The sequence below is a fragment of the Camelus dromedarius genome, chromosome 12 (genome assembly GCF_036321535.1).
Source record: "Camelus dromedarius isolate mCamDro1 chromosome 12, mCamDro1.pat, whole genome shotgun sequence".
Lineage (NCBI taxonomy): Eukaryota > Metazoa > Chordata > Mammalia > Artiodactyla > Camelidae > Camelus > Camelus dromedarius.
In genome coordinates this window covers 9250010-9270409 of record NC_087447.1, presented here as the reverse complement: position 1 = coordinate 9270409, position 20400 = coordinate 9250010, and the positions used below count along the sequence as shown (strand labels likewise).

Sequence of the window (20400 nt, the reverse complement as noted above, 5' to 3'; positions counted from 1 at the left end):
CCCTCAACACTAAAGGAGAATCCATGAAGGCAGGGATGATCTTTGTCTTTTTTGTTTACCGATGTATCCCAAGAGCTTAGAACACAATAAGCGCCCCCATAAATATTCGTTGATTGAATTAAATAAAGTTCAGGGGGAAAAAGTTCAAGATGGAAAAAGGATTCAAAACCATATCATACAGTGGGGAGAAATTATTATGTGTTATAGACTGAATGTGTCCCCGCCACCACCAAATTCATGTGTTGAAGCCCTACCCCTCATTTGGAGACGGGGCTTTGAGGAGGTAATTAGGTCAAAGGGGTGGGGCCCAGGTCTCATGAGAATAGTGCCCTTTTAAGAAGAGACACTAGAGAGCTTGCTTATCTTTCCTCTGTGCACGTGGACCAAGGAATCACCATGGAAGTGAGACAGGAAGCCGGCAGGGCACAGCCATTCAAGGAATAACTCAGCATTAACACCAGAATGGCGGAAGTTTCAACCCCCAGTAGGCCTTGAGGATCAAGATGATGAGAGATTTGACTTTTAGTAGAACTTGAGCTTTATTACATGCCCACTTTGATATATTAGCATGGTAAATAGCATGCCCTCAGGCGCCATGAGAGTCCCAAGTCTAGACACAGGAGGTCAAAGAGTGGGGAATGGGCAACTTCCCGAGAATCCCAGCCCCTTCCCCAGGCTACTTAGACTGGGCATATGAAGCTCATAAAAACTGGCAACAGGGTGCCTCTCTCTCTCTCCCCACCCCACCCCCGCCCCATTTGGAGACCACCAGCATTCTGTCTATGGAGTGTGTACCTACTTTTACTCTAATCTGAGCACCCAACCCCTACATCTTGAGGCCTTTCTCTTGCTTTTTGATATATCTCTCTAAATAAATCTACCTTTACTCAACTGTGGCTAGCTCTTGAATTACTTCCTGCATGAAGCCAAGGACCCACACTTGGCAGGGCACATCCCAGAGGCTCAACCTAAGCCTGGGACATGGCCCTCCTCACGCCCCACATCCGCTTTTCCTGCATCAAAAGCACCAGCAGGAAGGTGGCCTCATCTGCAAGCCAGGAAGAGATCTCTCACCAGAACCCCAACCATGCAACACCCAGATCTCAGACTTCCAGACTCCAGAACTGTGAGAAAACAAATTTCTGCTGTTTAAGCCATCCTGTCTATGGTATTTTGTTCTGGTAGTCTAAGCTGTTTAATATATAATATATCCTGAAAGATGCACTAGATTTCCCCCAAGAAAATCTCAGTAAGAGAAACAAATGAAATTCTTAGCATCCAAGAGCAGTCAACTATAACTCCAAGCCGGGTCCTATACAAAACAAGTTCCAAAGAGCAAGACAAGAGTAACCAAAGGGCCTGATGACCAGCCTTGGCCAGCAGTCGGACAGTGGTGTGATTTCAAGCAAAGCACTCCCACCTCTGCCTCCACTTTCTCTACTGGCCAACTAAGAAAGTTGGATTGCACCAGTTTTGTGGTCATGTACTATTATTATTTTAAAATACAGAAAAAAATTCATGTTTATTTAAAAACATCAACCTGACAGGGAAGGTATAGCTCAAGTGGTAGAACACATGCTTAGCATGCACAGGGTCCTGGGTTCAATCCCCAGTACCTCCTCTAAAAATAAATAATAAAACCTAATTACCTTCCCCTGCCAAAAAAAATAATAAAAATAATACAGTAATAAATAAATCAAATTTATTTTAAAAATTAAAAAAAAAAACCCTTTCAGAAATATGTGAGGTAAAATGTCAATGTTCCCCTTGTGATTCTGCAGAATTAATCACAGTTGCCAGGGTTGTAAACATCCTCCCAGAACTTTTTCCTCCATGGCCCTGCTCAAATTTTCACCCCTTCATGAAACCTTCCTATGTCCCAGGTCCCATCTTCCCCTTCTATCTTTCTCCTTGGCACTTTATATTGGCAGACAGAAGCTAAGGGAAATGAAGGCAAGAGAAGGAGCTGCTTCCGTCCGAGCATCACCTGCTTCAGAGGAAACTCTGAAGAACCATTTATGGAACCGGCCAAACCAGCATCCAGTTGACAAAGATAGCAAGTGCGGCTGGGGTGCTTCCACTGGTGGGAAAAGAGTCAGAATGTACACTCTAAAGGACAAATTTTTTAATGTATTTGGTCATTTAATTTTTTATTTTTATTTATTTAGAATAAACACCTTTATTACATGGGCTAAGGGAGAATTTATTTGCCTTTCCGGGCCTTGATCTTCCTCAGATAGCACTCCAGCTATCTGGAGCTGCTGGAACTGCTGGAACTGCTCCTCTAGAAGACTGCTGATTCTGGCATTCTTTTTCCTTTTATCATATTTCTTCTGAATTTTCTTTGATCATTTTTTGTTTAAAATCTCTTCCTCCTCAGGAGTCAGCTTGGCCTCCTTCTTGTGGCCCAAGGGCAGTACATGGTGGGACTTGTACCACTGTCGGTACAGGGTCTTGGTGAAGACCAGCTCATTGTTGGAGCAATTGTAGACAACATCTATAATCCTTGTCTTGTGTGTACAACACTCGGAGCCCCAGGTGAAGTTTCCCACATCTAGGCTCAAGGCCCTGTATGTTTTGTTGCCTCCCCGCACATGGACGGTGTTTATGCGGTGAGGGCCTGCCTTGGTGTTGGCTGTGGGGCATCCCAGCTCATACTTCTGCCTCAAGTCATGGGGCTTTTTCTTGCCCCGGTCTTGTGGCACTTGTGCCAGTTGTCCCAAGATATGCCCATCGCTCAGCACTGGCTAGAAAGAGTGGTCATTAAATTTTTTAAATTGAGGCATAACATACACATTAGTAAAGTGCACAAATCTTAAGTATACGACTTGAAGAATTCACACACACACACACACACTCACTCACACACACACTCACTCACACACCTCTACAACTACCACCCAGACAAGAGCTTTTCCAATGTCCTGGAATTTCTCTAGGCCCCTTTCCAAGGAATCTCCCCACCCCAAGGTAACCACTCTTCTGACTCGCATCACCATCTGTTAATTTTGCCTGTTCTTGAATGTCATCTAAAATGGAATCACCCAGCATGTAGTAGCTCATGTCTGCCTTCTTTTGCTCATCATACATCTGTGAGATTTCTCCAAGTGCTTGCGATTAGCAAGAGCTCGTTCTTTTTCATTGCTGAGTAGTATTCTGTTGTGTGACTCCATCATAATTTCTTTATCCTTTCCACTGTGGATGGACTTTTGGCATGATTCCAGTTTGGGCTACCATGAAGAGAGCTGCCCTGATTGTTCTTGTACGTGTCTTTTCACAGGCATCTGCGCTCATTTCTCTCATGGATCTACCTAGGAGTGGAATTGCTGGCTCATGATTTGTCTCTTAAGGGATCACTTAGAAGGCTTTGCAAGGATTTGCCCTGTCCGTGAAGGCTGAGGCCTCAGAAGGTGCTGTAAGAATATTTCTGGCATGATGAGACGCACATGTGCCTGACAAGGTTATCTCTCTCTGGAAGGGACAGCAGCTGGAGAATGACCCAAAGAACCCCAAGACTGCAGAAAGGTCATCTTGCCCAATCCCTGAAACCTGGAGCAAGGCTGATCGGCTCTTTCCAAGGTCAGCATTTCACTGACCTTTCTGGCTGTTTATCTGGCCTGTGACTGGGCCCCCAGCTTAATGAGTGACTTACGGGAATAAGTTCACATCCTTGCAGCTGCAGACAGGCTAGCTGGGCTCAGGCCAGGGTCTGTTTCGCAGCAGGACCTGAGCTCCTGAGGCTCTCGGCTTGTGGCGCCACCATGGCAGGCAAATCAGAGCCCAGAGGCAGAGGGGGTGGTGATCCCCATCAAGTCAGGAAGAGAGAGCCTTGCCAGCTCAGAGCCCCACAGCCCTCGGGTTCAATCTGGGGTGCTGCAGACTTTCCACTGCACTTGAAACCTAGGGAGCACTTTTTACAACAGACACATTGTAACATCATTGGAATCTGCCTAGAAACAATTTAGAGATCGTTTGACTTACAGTCATTGGTCTTGGGGCACCCAGGGCAGGGCAGCCTCCCGGCCGGCTGCTAGCACCACTCCTTGTACTCACAGCAGGATGAAGTGGGAACGAATCACAATCAGGCAGGCCCTACCAGTGGCTTCCTGGTGACACCTTCCCCCACGAACCACGGTTTACTCACGGGTACAGTGGGCTAACAGCACGTGTTTCTCTGTACCACCCGGAGTGTTTTGGAAATCACCTGACCATTGCTCGCCAGAAAGAACAAACATGGCTCTGTAAATATAAAACATTGTGTTAGGCCTCAGCGATTGTTTATGGTCGGAGTGAGGGGATGAGCAGTGCAGTGGTGTTGGCTGAGGCCTGCCCAGCCAGGATAAGTCCCTTCCCTGGGATGTCATTGTCACCCCCCTTCCCAGGCAGAAAGCAGATGACTGCTGCACAGCCTAAGCCCAGGAGGCCTGGGGCAGCCCTGAGCATGGTGGGATCAGAGCTGTGGGGAATCAGCACAGGAAAGCATGTCCCCTTTGGGGCCATTGAGACAGTGAGGTACAAATTCCACAATTACTATTATTATTTTTATTTGTAGACAAAAACACAAACCTTCAGAGGTTAAGAAATGTACTCAGGATCACGCAGTGCTGGAGCCAGGACCCCACTCTTGTCCTGTGCCCTCCCAAGTTCAATGTCTTTCTATTGCCTCTCCTTCCAGCATCAGCCCTGATGGAGGCTGACTAGGGCAGGAGACCATATGAGGCCTTGGGGTGGGGTCAGAGATCCCTGAGCCATTGTCCACTGGCGCACATTCTCAGCCGGGCCTGCTAGTTCCAGCCCCAAGCCACTTGTCCAGCCTTTCCCTGATTTGCACCCACCCTCATGCCCACCAGTTTTCTCAACCTTCGAGCCCTTCTCAAATGGTGCAGCCTCCAAGATTTCCTCCCTTTTTAAGGCTAAGTAATATTCCATTGTGTGTATCTACCACATTTGTTTATCCATCCATCTGCCTGTGGACACTTAGGTTCTCTCATGTGTTAGCTATTGTGAATAATGCTGTTATGAATGTGGATGTAAAATATATCTTCATGACCCTGCTCCCTGCTTTCTTTCCATTTTTTCTTTTTTGATACAAACCCAGAAATGGAATTTCTGGGTCATATGGTAATTCTATTTTCACTTTTTTTTTTTTTGCGGGGTCAGGGGAGAATTGCCATACTATTTTCCACAGCAATGGCACCCACAAGGATTTCAGCTTCTCCACAACCTTGCCAACATTTGTGTTGGGTGTCTGTGTGTCACACCCAGTGCAGGGGAAGGAGCATGGAACGGGAATCTGAAAATCCAAGTTTACTCCAGGCTCTCTCCCTAGCTGGCTTCTTGTCTTGGGTGAGTCAGTCCACATATTGTTTCTCCATGTTTAGACAGAGGAAATTGGGCCAGGTCATCTGGAACTTTCCACCTATAGATAAAACTTCATAATCTTCAGTTACTTGTATTCCCCTTATTCCCCTGACAGACCGATTGTCCTTCAGGGCAGAAGCTAATTTGTTCTTTAATCTCCGTCTCCAGCACCCACTGTAGAGCTTTCCATGTAGTCAATGCTCAGGCTATGACCCTTGGATGTGTGAAGTGATTTCTTTTTTTTTTTTTTTTTTTTTTTTTTCAGATGGAGGGGAGGTAAGTAGGTTTGTTTATTTATCTATTTTTACTTAATTTTAATGGAAGTTCTGGGGATTGAACCCAGGACCTCCTGCATGCTAAGCACATGCTCTACCACTGAGCTCTACCCTCCCACTGTGTGAAATGATTTCTAACGAGATGTTTTCCCTCCATCAGGCCTCTATCTATCTGTGGGTAGTTTTGAGGCCTTGTGAAATTTTCTGTGCCTTGCTCACGACATGCTCTCTGCCTAGAGTGCCCTCTTCCCTCCCACCTTTCCAGCTGACAAAACCATCCACTTCCTCAAAGAGCCAGCTCAGATGTCACCTCACCCGAAGCCTCCTGCCCTCCTCTGAGAGCGGACCTTCTCAAGCTCCCGCAGCTCCGTGGTGCTATCACATTGTGCTGGAAACGACAGCCTTTTATCTTCTTCACTGGACTGTGAGGACTCCTGATGGGCACAGCCATCCTTCCCTTGTTGTTGTCACACTGACACTCCAGTGCACTTGCCAGCCGTTTGCAGGCAGGAGGAGGTGGAGTCAGTGAGACTGAGCATAAAGGAAGCGTTGTGTCCGTGGGAATTTTGGGACGTCCTGATTCCATTCTGGCTGCGCAGGGTCTCAGAATGTAGCCTCACAGAGCCCAGGCCCAGCACCCGTAGCATCAGGTGACATCAACTGCTCTCTTTCCATGCCCTCTCTCCTCATTCTCGGATGAGGCCACTGCCCTCCTGGAGTCCTTCTCAGCTGCACCCGTGGGGGTTCCTGGCAAGTGCGGTAGCTACATCCAGCTGCTCCCACTGGGCCTTGGCCCTGGAACGGGCAGCCAATCAGATCAGGTGAAGGGCCAGCTGTGGGGAGATCTGTGGCATGAGCCTGAGCTAATGAGGGAGTTGATCCCACTACTCAAAGGCCTCTGTGACTCAACCCAGCTTCTTCCTTCCCCCTGGGGGCACAGGAAGCCGGGATTCTTGCATCAGCATCTCTTGAAGCGAGGCCTTTATTCCCAGTGTAGCCAGCCCAGGATGGGTGCCAGCACAGATGTTGTTGGCTGTGGGGACAGATAAGGAGCACTGAGGAGATAAAGAGCTAAGCTGTAGATTTAGGTCTCCGAAGCGCCAGCTGTGTGATCTTACTCTGCTTAGTTCACACTTCTATTCATCTCTAATTCTTCGTGTGATCAAAATAGATACAATAACACCCCCAAAACGGCTTTGATGGGGGTATCAGTGAGATAACGTAGTGACGGTGTTTGTTAGTGACTGCCCCTCGCATGTGGATCCCTAAGCCTCAGGATGAGCTCTGTGTGTGCTCATGATGCCCAGGTTACTCTGGCCAAGTCCACCTGGTTTGGGTCCTCCGGGCCATCAGTAGCATGCCTGCTCCCCTACCAGGGGTGTCCTGTAGAAGGAGACAGAGGTGTGAATGCTGGGGCCTGGGCACCACGTTCCTGCAGGATGTGGGATGTCAACATACTTCCCAGGTGTCCAAGCCTGGTGGATGGTACCACGCTAAGTGCCCTGAAACTCCATGTGAAGGACTGCAGAGGCAAAGAGGATCTTAGGGACCTTATTGCTCAGATAAGTTTCTAGAGGTTCTCGGAGGGAAGAGCTTGCTTAAGGTCACACAGCAAATTAGTGCCTAAGTGTGTTGTCAAAATGACCCCCCCCCACTGAACTCAACTCTGGCTGAGAGTCTGCATAAGTTAGGGTTGGGGAGAGGGTGAACACTCTTTCCTGGAGGCTATGTGGCCCACAGAGGGATCTACAGCCTCTTACCAAATGAACCCACGACCTCTCATCTCTGATCCTATTAGGTAAATTTAGTTAACATTCAGACAAGCAAACAGTGGCAGTGCTCTTTCCAGGCTGGCAATTTCTGTGCCAGGTACGGGCAGGGATAAAGTCCCAGCTGCAGAGTCCGTTCCAGGGAACCCAAGCTAAGCCTGGAATAGCTCAGGTCAAAGATTGTGTCTATTTCATGGCATCATTTTGCTGTTGACTTGCTGTACCCCAGCAAACTTGGGCGAACCCATCTGCTTGCTTTGGCTGCAGCTTTGCAATACAAGTTGCAGGAAACGGTCCAGATCTACAGCAGTCCCTGAGCCTCTGGGCAGAATCAAGTACCACTGGCCTTGTCGAGACCGTTGGTGGGCATCTCGGACGCAGGAGCATGTCAGGTGGGGCCAGAGGCAGCCCAGCCAAACACTGGCTGTTGTCTCAGAAAGAGCAATTCAGGAAGCATCTATGTGCAGAGGACTTTGACATCTTATCTTTACAAGGCCAGAGACAGTCTTGTTCATCTAGGGAACTCCCAGAACTGAAGAAGTTCATTCCTCCTGCCCTTCCACCACCCTAGCAATAGTGGCAAATGCTCTTTAAGAGAGCAGGGCTTTTCTCTTTGGGAGGTCACCAGGAGGCATCAGAGAATAGGTAACAGGTAGATCTTGGGGTCGGGGAGTCTGGAGACCTGGGTTCTAACCCTCGCTGGATGACCTTGAAGCAGTCAGTTTCTGGGGCTTATCTTGTAAAGTGAGGCGGAATCACCCACAGGTGATTGTGAAAATCAAATGGGAATCAATGGAGTGTGTTGCGAAGTGTGAAGCACCGTCCAGATGGCTGGGAACACCACTGCCCTTCTTGCTAGCTTGTTGACAGTCATGTTCTACCACCTCTGCCTGGCACCCCTGCCAGTAGTCCTGGGCTTTAGCTCCTGCCGGCTCTCCACATGGAGCACTGGGCAGCACCTGGAAAGTAAGGAAGGCATGTGTGCAGGACCTTCAAACCTGAGCTCGTGCTTTCCTCCAACTCTGCTACTTCTGAGCCTTCTCTACCTCCATCAAGGGAGGCACGCAAACCAGGGACCTGGACATCCCTTTTAGTCGATTCCAAGGCCTCGGCTCACTTTTCCTTCCATGAGGCCAGCGTAAGTGAGCTGAGCAGAGAGTCACAGATTTTCAGGGGACTCTCAGGCTGAAGAATTTGCAGGGAAGGGTCTTCAGCACTGGGGACTTCATTGCTCTTCAGGGAAGATGGTGCTTGGAGAGGAAAGGGGCAGGCCCATCCAATGGGGAGTGTCTAGGGGTTGGAGGGCCAGAGGCTTGTCTGGGAGAAGAATAGGAAAGAGCCCTTTAGGACACACTCTCCAAAGTCTAGGAAATAAGGAATAAAGAAGCAAGGAGAGGAGAGCGCCCTGCCTACCTTGCCAGCCCCACCGAGGGTGGGCTGTGGTACCCCCAATCTGGCTTCCTTCCAGCTCCCATCTGCCAAGCTCCCTCCCCATCAGGCAGTCCTGCCACCACTGCCTCTCTCTAGAGCCCTCTGCTCCCCACTCCTCTCAGAAACCTTTGTCACCATCTGGTCTCACTTGAATCCCCTTCCTGATCAACCTGCTCTCCTGTATTCTCTACCACTGCATCCTGTTTTTTCCTTTATAATACTGATCACAATATGCATTCATTTAGGTTTACTTATGTATTTATATTGAGGTGAAGTTCACATAACATGCAATTAACCATTTTTTAAAAATCTAAATATAGTTGGTTTACAATGTTGTGTTAATTTGTGGTACACAGCATAGTGATTCAGTTATACACATATATATATATTCCTTTTCATATTTTTTTCATTGTAGACTATTACAAGTTACTGAATATTGTTCCCTGACATTAATCATTTTAAAGTATACAATTTAATGTCATTTAGAACATGTACAATGTTGTACAACCATCACTTCCATCTAGTTCCAAACAGTGTCATCATCCCAAAAGGAACCCCCATACCCATTAAGCAGCCACTCCCTGGGGGGACTCCCCTTCCTTCAGCCCCTGGCAACCATTAGTCTGCTTTCTGGCGCTATACAGTTCCTTTTCTGGCCATTTCATATACACAGAATCATACTATATGTGGCCTCTGGGTCTGGCTTCTTTCACTTAGCATAATGCTTTCGAGGTTCATCTGCTTGGCAGCATGCGTCAGTACTTCATTCCTCTTCGTACCTGAATACTATCCCATCATATGGACATGCTGCATTCTCCATTCGTGGACATTTGGGTTGTTTCCACCTTTTGCTACTATGAACATTCTTGTGCAAGTATTTGTTTGAATACCTGTCTTTTGGGCATATACCTGGGAGTGAATTGCTGGGTCATATGGGACTTCTATGTTTAACTTTTTGAAAAATCATTAATTTACTTTTGATGTCTTCCTTACCCCTAGACGTCTAGATCTGCACAGCCCAGGACAGTAATCCTATGCAGTTATTTAAATTTGAATGAGTTAAAATTAAATAAAATTGAAGAGTCAGATCCTTGGTCACATTAGTTACATTTCAGGTGCTCAGTCGCCACATGTGATCAGCACCTACTGTATCTCCATCAATCCAGAAAGTACTATTGGACAACACTGGTCTACAGTGTAAGGTCCTCCCTGAGGGTAGGGATTGAATCTGTCTGGTTTACCATGATATCCAATGCCTAGGAAAGTGCCTCGAACATAAGATTGTTATTCAAGGAAGGAAGGAAGGAAGGAAGGAAGGAAGGAAGGAAGGAAAGAAAGGTTGTTTTTGGAGTCATTCCTCCATTTCATCTTCTCAACAAATCTGTAAGGGAGCAGGAAAAGAATGACTTTCCCTTTCCTGCAGATGCAGAACAGGCTCAGGGGAGTGAAATATCACACCCAGTGTCATAGAATGAGCACAGATCGTGGCCCTAGACCTCCCACTCTCTCCACCAGCCAGACCTACGGTGATTCATGAGACATATGGACAGTAGGCAGCCCGGGGGCTGGAAAACACCAGAGGCAGCAGAAAAATCCTTCTTGCTCTAGCAGAATTAGGGCATTTTTGAGCAGGACCTTATCCACTCTGTGTATTTTATAGAAAAGGAGATGTCACAAGATGTTATGTGTCCACAGGATTAGTTGAGAGGCAAGGACATGAGTTGGGTCCAGCCCTTGGAACTTGAGAGGCTGTAGCATCAAAGGAGTCATTGAAGGTTTACAGCAGAGAGATCAGTTTTATGGCCTCTTAAGATCAGTCTGGTAGCATCCTCAGGCTGGAACAGACGAACCAAGGCTAAAGGAAAGACTAGTCGGAAAGCGACTGTAACTTGCAGCAGGATAGGGGTGGCGAGGATGGATGGGAATGCCTGAAATCTGAATATCATGAAAGAAAGAATATTGGTCGGGGGTGACAGGACAATGGGGATCTTGAGCTTTTGTGACTTGGAGCCAGGAAATATGATAACACTGGTTAGAAAAGAATTCAGGAAAGAAGCTGGTGTGTCCAGGTATGAATGATTCACTCATAGGACACTCGAGCTAGAAGGGACTTTTTAAGTGATATATTGTTCTACCTCTTTGTTTTATTACTGGGGAAACTGAGGTCCAGAGAGGTGAGGAGCTGGCCTAAAGGCACACTATGTGTGAAAAACAAGACTGGGCCTGAACTCAGGCCACCCAGCTTTCATTCATGCTGCCGAAAAGTCCTCTAATCTCATTGGCCCCTGGCAGAGGCCCACCCCCATTGCGCATTTGCTGGCTGATAAAAAGATGTTACTTGACTTTATTAACATTGACTCCTCTCTAGTGAAATCTCGTCTGATCATGGATTACATAGTGGATGTCTAAATTTAATCCAAATATAAATCTTTTATCACATATACTTAGGACTTAACAATGCAACCTGTCCTGATGAAGACCTCTTAATGTGTTTTCAGTTAGTATCTTTGTGGTTTGGAGTATATTTTTATTGTCCCTGAGTCTATATTTCCTCTTCTGTAAAATGGAAATAATAAAACCTGCCTCACAGGTGGTGCCTCACCTGTGAGATAACACATGGGAGGCACTGGCAGAGTTCCAGCCTACACTAGTTAACGGATAGTCTTTCTACTTTCTTCCCCAGAGCACAGCAGAGCTGATCAGTTGGGCTCATCATAGCATTATGTTGGCTGAATCAGGGAGACCAAAGACAGGAAAATCTTTGAAAATAGACACCCATGGCTGTTACTAATAGCACAATGAATTAGCATGGCTGAATCAGGCTGGGGGGACATTCTCCACGGAGATTGGATGGAAGTCACCCAGTGCCTTGAAAAGTAAAGAGGACACTGTAGCGCATGGAGGTTGCTAACATTGCCAGTGCTGTAGGCATGGTTATCCAGCCCCCTCTTCCCTCCTATCCAGCTTGGGGACATTTTCACTGGAGCAGGCAGAGAAGGAATCACCCTTCCTACCAGCTCATTAACCAAGTATCCTGGGGAGGAGGTAAGAGTTTGAAACTTATCTCTTGGGTTAATTATCAATAAGCTTTGTGGACGGTTAACAACGTGATGTCCCCCAGGGTCGCTCAGGTCGTATCCCCTGGAGAGTACTGGGCTCTCTGGCTTCAGTCCTTTCTTGTTACCTCCCCATGGGGATCCTTAATGGCAGTGCTGGGCTTGAGTGTGGGGGAAAGGCGCTGGGAGAGACAGTCTTCCAGTTCAGGACCATTTACATGTGAAAACTGCAGCCTGCTCCTTCTCACAACATTGTGTTGGCATGTGCATGCTTTCACTCACTCAGCAAATAGCCACTGAAGCCTACTATGTGCTGGGCATTCAGCTAGGGGTGGAGTACACAGTAGGAGGCAAAAAGGCCTGGTCCCTGCCCTCAGGAAGTTTCCAATCTAGTGGGAAGAAAGTCGACAAACCAGTAAACAAAGTGAGACAATTGCTACTAAGGAAAGAAAACAGGGTGGTAGAGGCTAAGGTATGGCTGGGAGACGGAGAAAACTGCTCCAAGGGAGAACTTTGGAGCTGGACATGGGCAGGGGGAGAGGAGGAACATCTCGGGGCAAAGCCAGCAGTTCAGGCAAAGGTCATGAAACAAGAAAGAACTTGACTTTTCAAAATCAGAAAACAGTCATGAAGTGAGGGGTTTGGACTATCTAAGTACAATGGGAAGGTTTCAAGCAGCAGAGTGACAGGGTCCAGTGCACGTCTTAGATGGCTCAAGCTGAGTGGAGCGGGGCCGGAGCCAGCGGGAGCTGGGAGACAGCACTCTGTGGGGGGTTCTGTGGGGGAGGGAGAGGAAGTCTGAAGGTGCTGCTGCTGCAGACAGACTCTGCGTGGGGCAGGATCTGGGAGTGAGGGGGGAAGAGCTCCCCATTCAGTTAATGTGTCTGAAACCACCATGCAGAATCTGGTATAAAAGCAGAGACTTGGCTCGTTAGACCTAACCAGGCTGCACCAGACCTCCTAAACTCTCTCATGCAGTGCCTGAGGTGAGCTAGCAGCTTCTTATGACAGCTTGGAGGTCCCAGTGAGCCGAGAAGTGACAAGCGGACAAGTCAGTGCTTTGCAAGAGGCGTGACAAGCGGACAAGTCAGTGCTTTGCAAGAGGCTCGCCTAGCGCTGAAAAGCAGTGGGTATGGGAATGCTGAAGACTTCTTTGATGTCCCTGTTTGTGGGATATTCAGGAATTTGGGGTTTGTTGTTTCTGATAACCTGGATGTGAGTGAATTCCACTGGCTTATTGCATCTATATACATAATGGCAGGACTTCAGGCCCTCTAGGTTACTGTGAGTAAACCTTTTTCATTCTCCTGCCCCTAAGGAACCATTTTAGACATTTCTCTCCACAATCATAACCCCTCTTAAAAGTTTAATACAAAAAAAAAAAAAGAAAAAAAGGAAAAGATACAACAAAAAACAATTTAAAAGTGGGAAAAAAGTTTAATACCATAGTTGTCTATTTACTTACTGTATGTATATCTGTGTTTATATACAGAAAGAGCAAGATTTTTTTCACCCCCTGAGAATCAATTTTTGTCCCCTTGGGGGTGATTCTGTCCAGCTGAGAACGCAAGCTGGAGATCAAAGTCTCCCCACTTATTATGGGGCCCCAGAGAATATCTCATATGTCTCTCCAACATGTCCACTTTTACTTCCTGAAAGAACTTGCCTTGCAGCTGCCCCTGCTTAGCTAATGCTGCAGAAGACCTTGTGCTTCACGAGGTCACCCTCACACACTCCCAATAGCAGGGACTTTGAGGAGCTAAACACACTGCACCCCCTGCAAACCTGGCCGCCCCAAACCTGGCTGATGTCTCAAGTGCCTTCTCCTCTCCGCACCTTCTGTGCCTCCAGGCCGGTGGCAGCATGTGCTCCCTTCATCCCAGAGAGATCCCGTGAAAATATCCTTCAGCCAAATGAGGCAGAGCTGGGCAAGACACCACTGTCTCTCCAGCTTCATGCCTGCCTCCCAGCCTCCTGAAACGTGCCCCTTGACAAGCCCTTTTATCAACTACAGACTAGCAGCCACAGCCAAATCCCAGCTGTGGCTCAGATGTCTTCACTCCCGGTGGAGAGTTCACAGTCTGCACTTGTGGTTCTTACAGAAAAGAAACCTGAGACTGGACGGGGTCCAGCCAGAAGCAAGGTTACAGAGTGAGTGGTTCCCAGGCCACCTTTCTTTGTTCCACATGAGGAGAACAAGGAGCTTCCCCAAGTTCGTCCACACTGAGGAGCTGGCTGTGCACCTCTGTTACCTTCAGATGGGCGCACCATGCGTGAGCGGCTTGCTGCCTGCACATGCCGAGGTAAGTACAGAAAGTGACAGTGAGCATCTAGAAATGTTTATAACAATTTGATGGAGGAATTTTGTACCTATGAACTCTTAATAATTCTGGTCTTGGATATTGGGGTTTTGTTTTGTTTTGTTTTGTTTTGCTTTCATTTATTTTTATTGTATTTTATGAAAGCATGGATCTGTGGTAGACTGGAAGTTTTTTAAAAAGAGCTAGTCCTTGCAGGGGAGTATAGCTTAGTGGTAGAGCGCATGCTTGGTATGTACAAGGTCCTGGGTTCCCCAGCACTCCCATTAAAAATAAATAAAATAAAAATAAATAAGCCTAATTATCTCCTGCCACAAAAAATAAATACATAAATAAAAATAAAAATAAAAAAGCTAGTCCTTCACCACTGATAGTTTGAAAAGCACAGCGTAGAGACTGTGCCTCCCACCTCCCACCCACTGCGGGGAAGATCTTTGATCACAGGATGAAAGGAAAAAATAACTTGTGGTTAATTGGCTGAGCGAAGTGATAGATCCCAAAGGTCTCCCTTTTAGCCCCAGGCAGACACAGCCTTAACATCATGAAGCCTGGCTCCTGGAGGATTTCTCAACCCATGGAGCCCTGTCCAGGGGAACGGCTCCCAAAGCCCGTAGGGTGTGCAGTGTGTGGTTCCGTGTGCTAAGCTGATCAGACAATTGGGAGAGCAGTTGCAATCCTAAAAATTATTTAAGTACCCCTCCTCCCGTTGTACAGATAGAGAATCCGAGACCCAGAAGAGGGCTCACATTTATTTTCCTATCTCCTGCGCCTAGGATGTTGCCTGTCACAGAGTATCTGGCAGGGTTCGAGCCGAGAAGCAGAACCCCTATGAGCCACGGAGAGTCAGGGGTTTGTTCTCGGGGTCAGGGCTCCTGCGCTGGTGGGGCTGTTTCTGCGGTCTGTGTAAGGTGTTGTCTTTGTGGCTCAGCAGGGCAAGCTCGGTAGGGAAGGTAGACACGGACTGGGGGAGACGAGGGACAGACTGGAATGGCTCTCACCACTGGCAATCTCTAGGACAAGCTAGGGCCCCGCACCCCAGAGCTGCACATACCTGGCCGAGGAGCTGGAGGAGCTGTGGGCCCAGCGGCCGCCCCACACCAGCAAGCGGGCATGAGCTGCCCGCATCTGCCCTGCTCCACCTTCAGAGCATAAAAGGGCCACGCTTCACCTGCATTCTCCAAGTCTTGCACACATTTCTCTCTGTGGCCACCCCACCCCAAAACCCCACAGGGAGGGGAGTTCTGGAAAAGGTAGTTCATTCAGCTTAGCTAATGTGACACACTCCAAAGCCACCACCACGCTGAGAAATGCTTAATGAAAAAAAGAAATGACTTGTCCAGGGGCACACAGCAAGCAATGGAGTGGTTGCACTGGAATGTCTTCTGGCCAAGGGCGGGGCTTCCCCCCAGTTCACTTACTTCCAGAGAGGACCAGGCTGCCCAGCGTGGCACTAGGGCCACAGGCTGGCCACCCCCTGCTCTGGTGTGAGTCCCACTTCTCTGACTTCATCTCTCCTTAAAGCTCTCCCTGGAGTTTTCACAGAATCCAGCACCCCACACACCAGCTTTTACAGATTGTATGTATGTATGTACGTATGTATTTATTTCAGGAAAAGTAAGGTTTTTTTAAAATTTGTTTTTGTATTGTTTTGTTTTGATTTTTCATTGAACTATAGTTTATTTCATTTTCACAAATGTTTAACAAGCATGTAGCATGTGCCCCACGCTAAGGATTCAACTCTGAATCCTCTTCCCACAGGAACCTATTGGTCTGGTGATAGAGGTAGATGCGTTTATAATTTCCATGCTATATAGAAGAAGTGCTTTGGGAGCACAAAGAAGGGAGCTTCTGACTTAGCCACAGGGAGGCAACTCGAGAACTAAATCTTATGGTCAAGTAAGAATTGCAGGCAGAAGAGGTGGGAAGGGCACTTTGGCCAGGAGATGAGCACGGACCAAAAGCCAGGAGGACTGAGGTCACGGCTGTGCTTGGGGAACACATTACTTTCCATGGCTGCAGGACAGGACGACTAGAAGAGAGAAAAGGGCCAAGAAAGTGAGGTAGGCACCAGACCACAAAAGATCTTACCTGCTGGCTGCAGAACTCTCGCAGAAAGATGAAGATGCCAGGGTTTGGGCAGTGCCTTGGGGAGGAGGGAGGAAATACACTTCAGAGGTAATTAGAGGTGGAGTTGGGTGGAAGTGGGATCTCTCTGAGGGCTTGAGAGGGTGTAGGTTTGAATGTGGGGGCTCAGAGCAATGGCCTCTAAGGAGGACACCTCCCCATCCTGTCAGGGACTAGGGCAGAAGGTAAGGAGATAAGGAGATATGAGGCTGGCAACCTGTTTGGTCTTGGGACAGACATCTCCTATAGGCGTGTATGCCCTTAGCGCTGCTAGTCTAAACAGGACTCCCAGATGACTCAGAAGCTGGCAGGTGATTCCTCTCAGTGGCCAGCACGGGGGCTGGGCTGGCCCCTGCTCATGGCCCCTGCTTACACTGCCCTGACTGCCTCCTTGGGTCGGCCACCTTGAAACAGGGGAAGTGGTACCTTCACCAGGAAGCAACCTATCTCTCTAAAGCAGAATCACAGATTTTTGTGATTTTCTGTGATTTGGGGAATTTAGAGATTATCTGTTCAAAACCATTTTGTTTATTTATAAGGAAGGAGAGAGCCCCAAGATGCAAAGTGAGGACAATGAACTTAGGCCTATACAGCCCCCATTTGGTGTTTTTTCTCACTGCAGTGCTCCAGTCTGCTTCACTCAGCCTCCAGTTAGAGGTGGCCGAGGACAGCTTTGTGGTGTTGGATCTTGCCATGTGTGTTTGTCTTGTTTGTTGTCGGCAAATAGATCACAGATGAAAGAGCTCTGACCTTTGATTCAGAAAACTTGAGTTTCTAGTCCTTGTTCTGCCGCTTAATTTGCCACACAGCCCTGGTCAAGTCCTTCATCCCCACTGGGACTTCGTCATCTTGGTGGTGTGATGAGGTCCTTCCAGATCTAAAAACTATGGAAACATTATGAAATAAGCAAATGCGCTTGAACTTAGTAAACTTCACAGCCGAACCAAAGGTCCCCAGTGAAGTTCTTCCTCCCAGTGGAGGATGGCTCCATCCTCTGACTTTGGCCGCCTTGTTCCGGTTGAGCCTGGCATGAACGGGCACTCAGTCAATAGCTGTTGCATGAATGAATGAATGGTTTTAGGTTTTACCACTTACCATTTAGACACTACTCTCATTGATGAGTGCCATTTGGTGGAAAGAGTGTGGGCTACAGAATCAGACAAATTCTTTCTCTGCTTATAAACTGTGGGACCTTGGGCAAGCTACTTAACCTCTCTGAGCCTTAATGTCCTTAGTGGTCCTTATAGGACTATTATGAGGATTAAAATGGATAATGGATTTAAAGGATTTAACATAGGCTTAGGAATGCTCAAGAAGTGTTCATTATCAGCACTGACAGCCAAAGAAACAAACAGTGGCCACAGCACCACAACCCTGGCACTACTGATATCATAACAGTAAAACAGCAAGAATAATACATTCCTTATATTGGGTGTAGGCTGTTCAAGTGTTTTTAGTTTTTATTGTATTTGTCTGATTTTACCTTCATAATCCTGTGAGATAGGTATTACCTCCATTTTACAGATGAGTTGACTGAGGCTCAGAGAAATAAAGTGACCTGGTCAAGGAAAGTCACATAGCCAACAGGGGCCAGAGCTTGGGCTAAAATCTGGACATTGTAATACTAGTATTCTCTGGGGTCTGGCCCATAGTCCATGCCATTGTCCTCCCCTGACCCAAATGCTTTGTAAAAATGCATGCCAGTCTAGTTACCTCCCCCCTCAAAAAAAAATGCATGTTAGTTTTATCTGATGTGAGAATCAAAGATAAGCATATTGGGTTTTCCAAGGATTCTAAAATGAGCATCACCCATTCATTCTCACACTGGTTCCCCACCAGGTAATGTCAGCCTTATCTTTATATGTATCGTTGTGTTCCTTCTCCTCTTCAGGTCTCCAGGAGGCTTCTTATTTTGGTATTCTAGGATTTAGTGATCTCCCCTTAGCCCATCCTTTTTTATTTTTTGATCCTCTTTCACTCTGCAGACTAATGAGGAGCATCTCTTTTGCAGTAGGACATCCATCTCCTTAGTCACTAGTTGGTCTCATGATCAGAATGACAGGGGATGTTCCTACCATGATTTTGCACAAAGATAAGAGAATCCCCACCACCTCCCTTATCGTCCTCTTTGATGACATCCTATATATATTTTTTAGCCTTTTGGGTTGGAGCTCCAGGCAAAGCCAGTGTCTTCAGGGAAACTATTAATGTTTGTGTGCTTTCCTTTCTCACACTATCCCTACTTAATTGGCTGGACAACAAGAAATCATGGAAGGTATGAGGACAGAAGTCCTAGTAAGAGCTGGGCCCAGGAAAATGGCACTTCAGCAGGGCACACAGTGGCTGAATGTTGGGGACCCTCAATCAGGGCAGTAGCAATGGCATCGGAATAAAAGAGGCTGATAGGAAACACTGATGGAGGTAGAATCTGTCGAACACAACTTTTTTGCAAAGATGGGAGGCAAGAGAAGTAGAAGATGTTCTAGAATTCTGAGACGAAGTGACAGGCAGAAGAGTGGAAACGTTAATAGAAATGATAATGTTAAAAGGAAGGGCTTTTGGAAGGGAAGATGACAAATTCAGTTTTATATCGGAAGCAGGGAAGGTTAGACCTAGATAGTCCCAAAGAGCACATCTGGTGAGGCCTGTCCCTTGACTCAGGGAGTTACGTTGAGTTAGTGGGACAGTTAGTTTTGTATGCATAGGAGGTAAGTGGATGTGGTTTGAGATGCAGAGTCATCCTAGATGTGGTCCCTAAAGGACAAAATATTGAGTAATAGCTAAGGACCAAGAACATTTAGGGGGAAGGGAGAAGAAGGGAAATAAATGGAGGAGATAAAAGAAGGGGCAATCTAACAGTAGAATCAAGACTGTGTATTGTCAAAGAGCCAAGGGACGTGGCATTGCGAGGGGCAAGGCATGTCAACCCACCAGATGCCTCTCAGGGGTCTGAGTGTCCGTGTCCTCATCTGCAGAGATGGAGTAATAAGGTCTACCTTAGGAATGAGATGAAGAGGGGGAAGACATTGTGCCAAGGGCTTTCATCCACTGTTTGAGAGCCCCTCGCACACCCTAACCTAATAGACCAAAGGGAGGGATTCCTATCGGTGCTAACAGAATTGGAGAAGATTGTAACAGTCCAAGAAATGAATGGAAGACAGAAAGTAGACCCAGAAAGGACTGACTGTTCACAAAATTCAACAATAAATGGGCTGTGAAAAAGGAGTGATGGCTTGAGAAAAATACGACTGTGAAGATTTTTTAAAGATAAGGGGTGAGTTGGCCATATTTATCAACCAAAGAAAGGAAGAGACAGAAGTAGCCAGGAAGAACTTTCGATTCTGGTCCTGTACCTGGGAGGTGCTCTGTGTCAGAATCATATTCTCTCTCATTGCCCCAGTGACTGCTCCCGTTGGGTGTTTTTTCCTTTCACTCTCCCTCTGATTAACCAGTCTCTACTTCTGTGATGCTACCAGTCTACAGGAGACGTCAGAGACTCCTTGTGAGGACAAGATGGAAAACCTTGCTTGCCAGCTTCTGTAGGGACGTGGGGGCATGGGCTCTATCCTTCCAGGCTCTGTCTCCCTGGGCACCTCCCTGCTCTGCCCAGCTTTCACCCACTTGGCTGGCTGGGAGGACCTGGGTTCCAAGCCACCCACACTGGTCTGTTTTGTCCCTGATAAAATGCAAGGATCACGAGGTCCTGGCAAGATCCCCAGAAAGCTGTAGTTCTTGGTACTGTTTTGGGCTGGTGGGGGGGCTGTCAGGTCCCGTGGGGTAGGAGGAAGCCATGGGAAGCTCCTCCCTCTCTGCGATCACCCCATTTCCAAAGTGACTCTGTGGTCAGATAGTTTGGGATTTTCTCCAAGGCAGCAGTCTTATCAGTCCATCCAAATAGTGAGAGTAATGAATAATAGAGGAGGAAGAGGGCAGGGGAGCCAGGCAGTGCTCCTGTGGGCTCCAGCCTTCTAAAGTTCTCCCTCCATCCAGGCTCCCTCTTGTCTCTCTGCTGAGGCACTGCAGCACCTCTGAGCTGAACTTGCTGTTGCCAGGCTCTGTCCCTGAC

The 20400-nt window shown here is 47.4% G+C and overlaps 1 long non-coding RNA gene and 1 pseudogene across 4 annotated transcripts in view; one reads left to right on the top strand and one right to left on the bottom strand.

The window, feature by feature from the left end:
- LOC105091476 (uncharacterized) overlaps positions 1-20400 on the top strand; it is a 59960-nt gene that overhangs the window by 27106 nt on the left and 12454 nt on the right. For 2 of the 4 annotated variants that reach the window (XR_010383329.1, XR_010383328.1), the window contains 2 exons: positions 12871-13176; positions 13995-14195. This is a non-coding gene — a long non-coding RNA (uncharacterized LOC105091476). Of the gene's footprint in view, positions 1-11394; positions 13177-13994; positions 14196-20400 lie in introns of those variants that run through there. The other 2 variants (XR_010383327.1, XR_837372.3) reach the window with 2 other exon arrangements.
- On the bottom strand, positions 969-2969 carry LOC105091524 (small ribosomal subunit protein eS8-like; annotated as a pseudogene).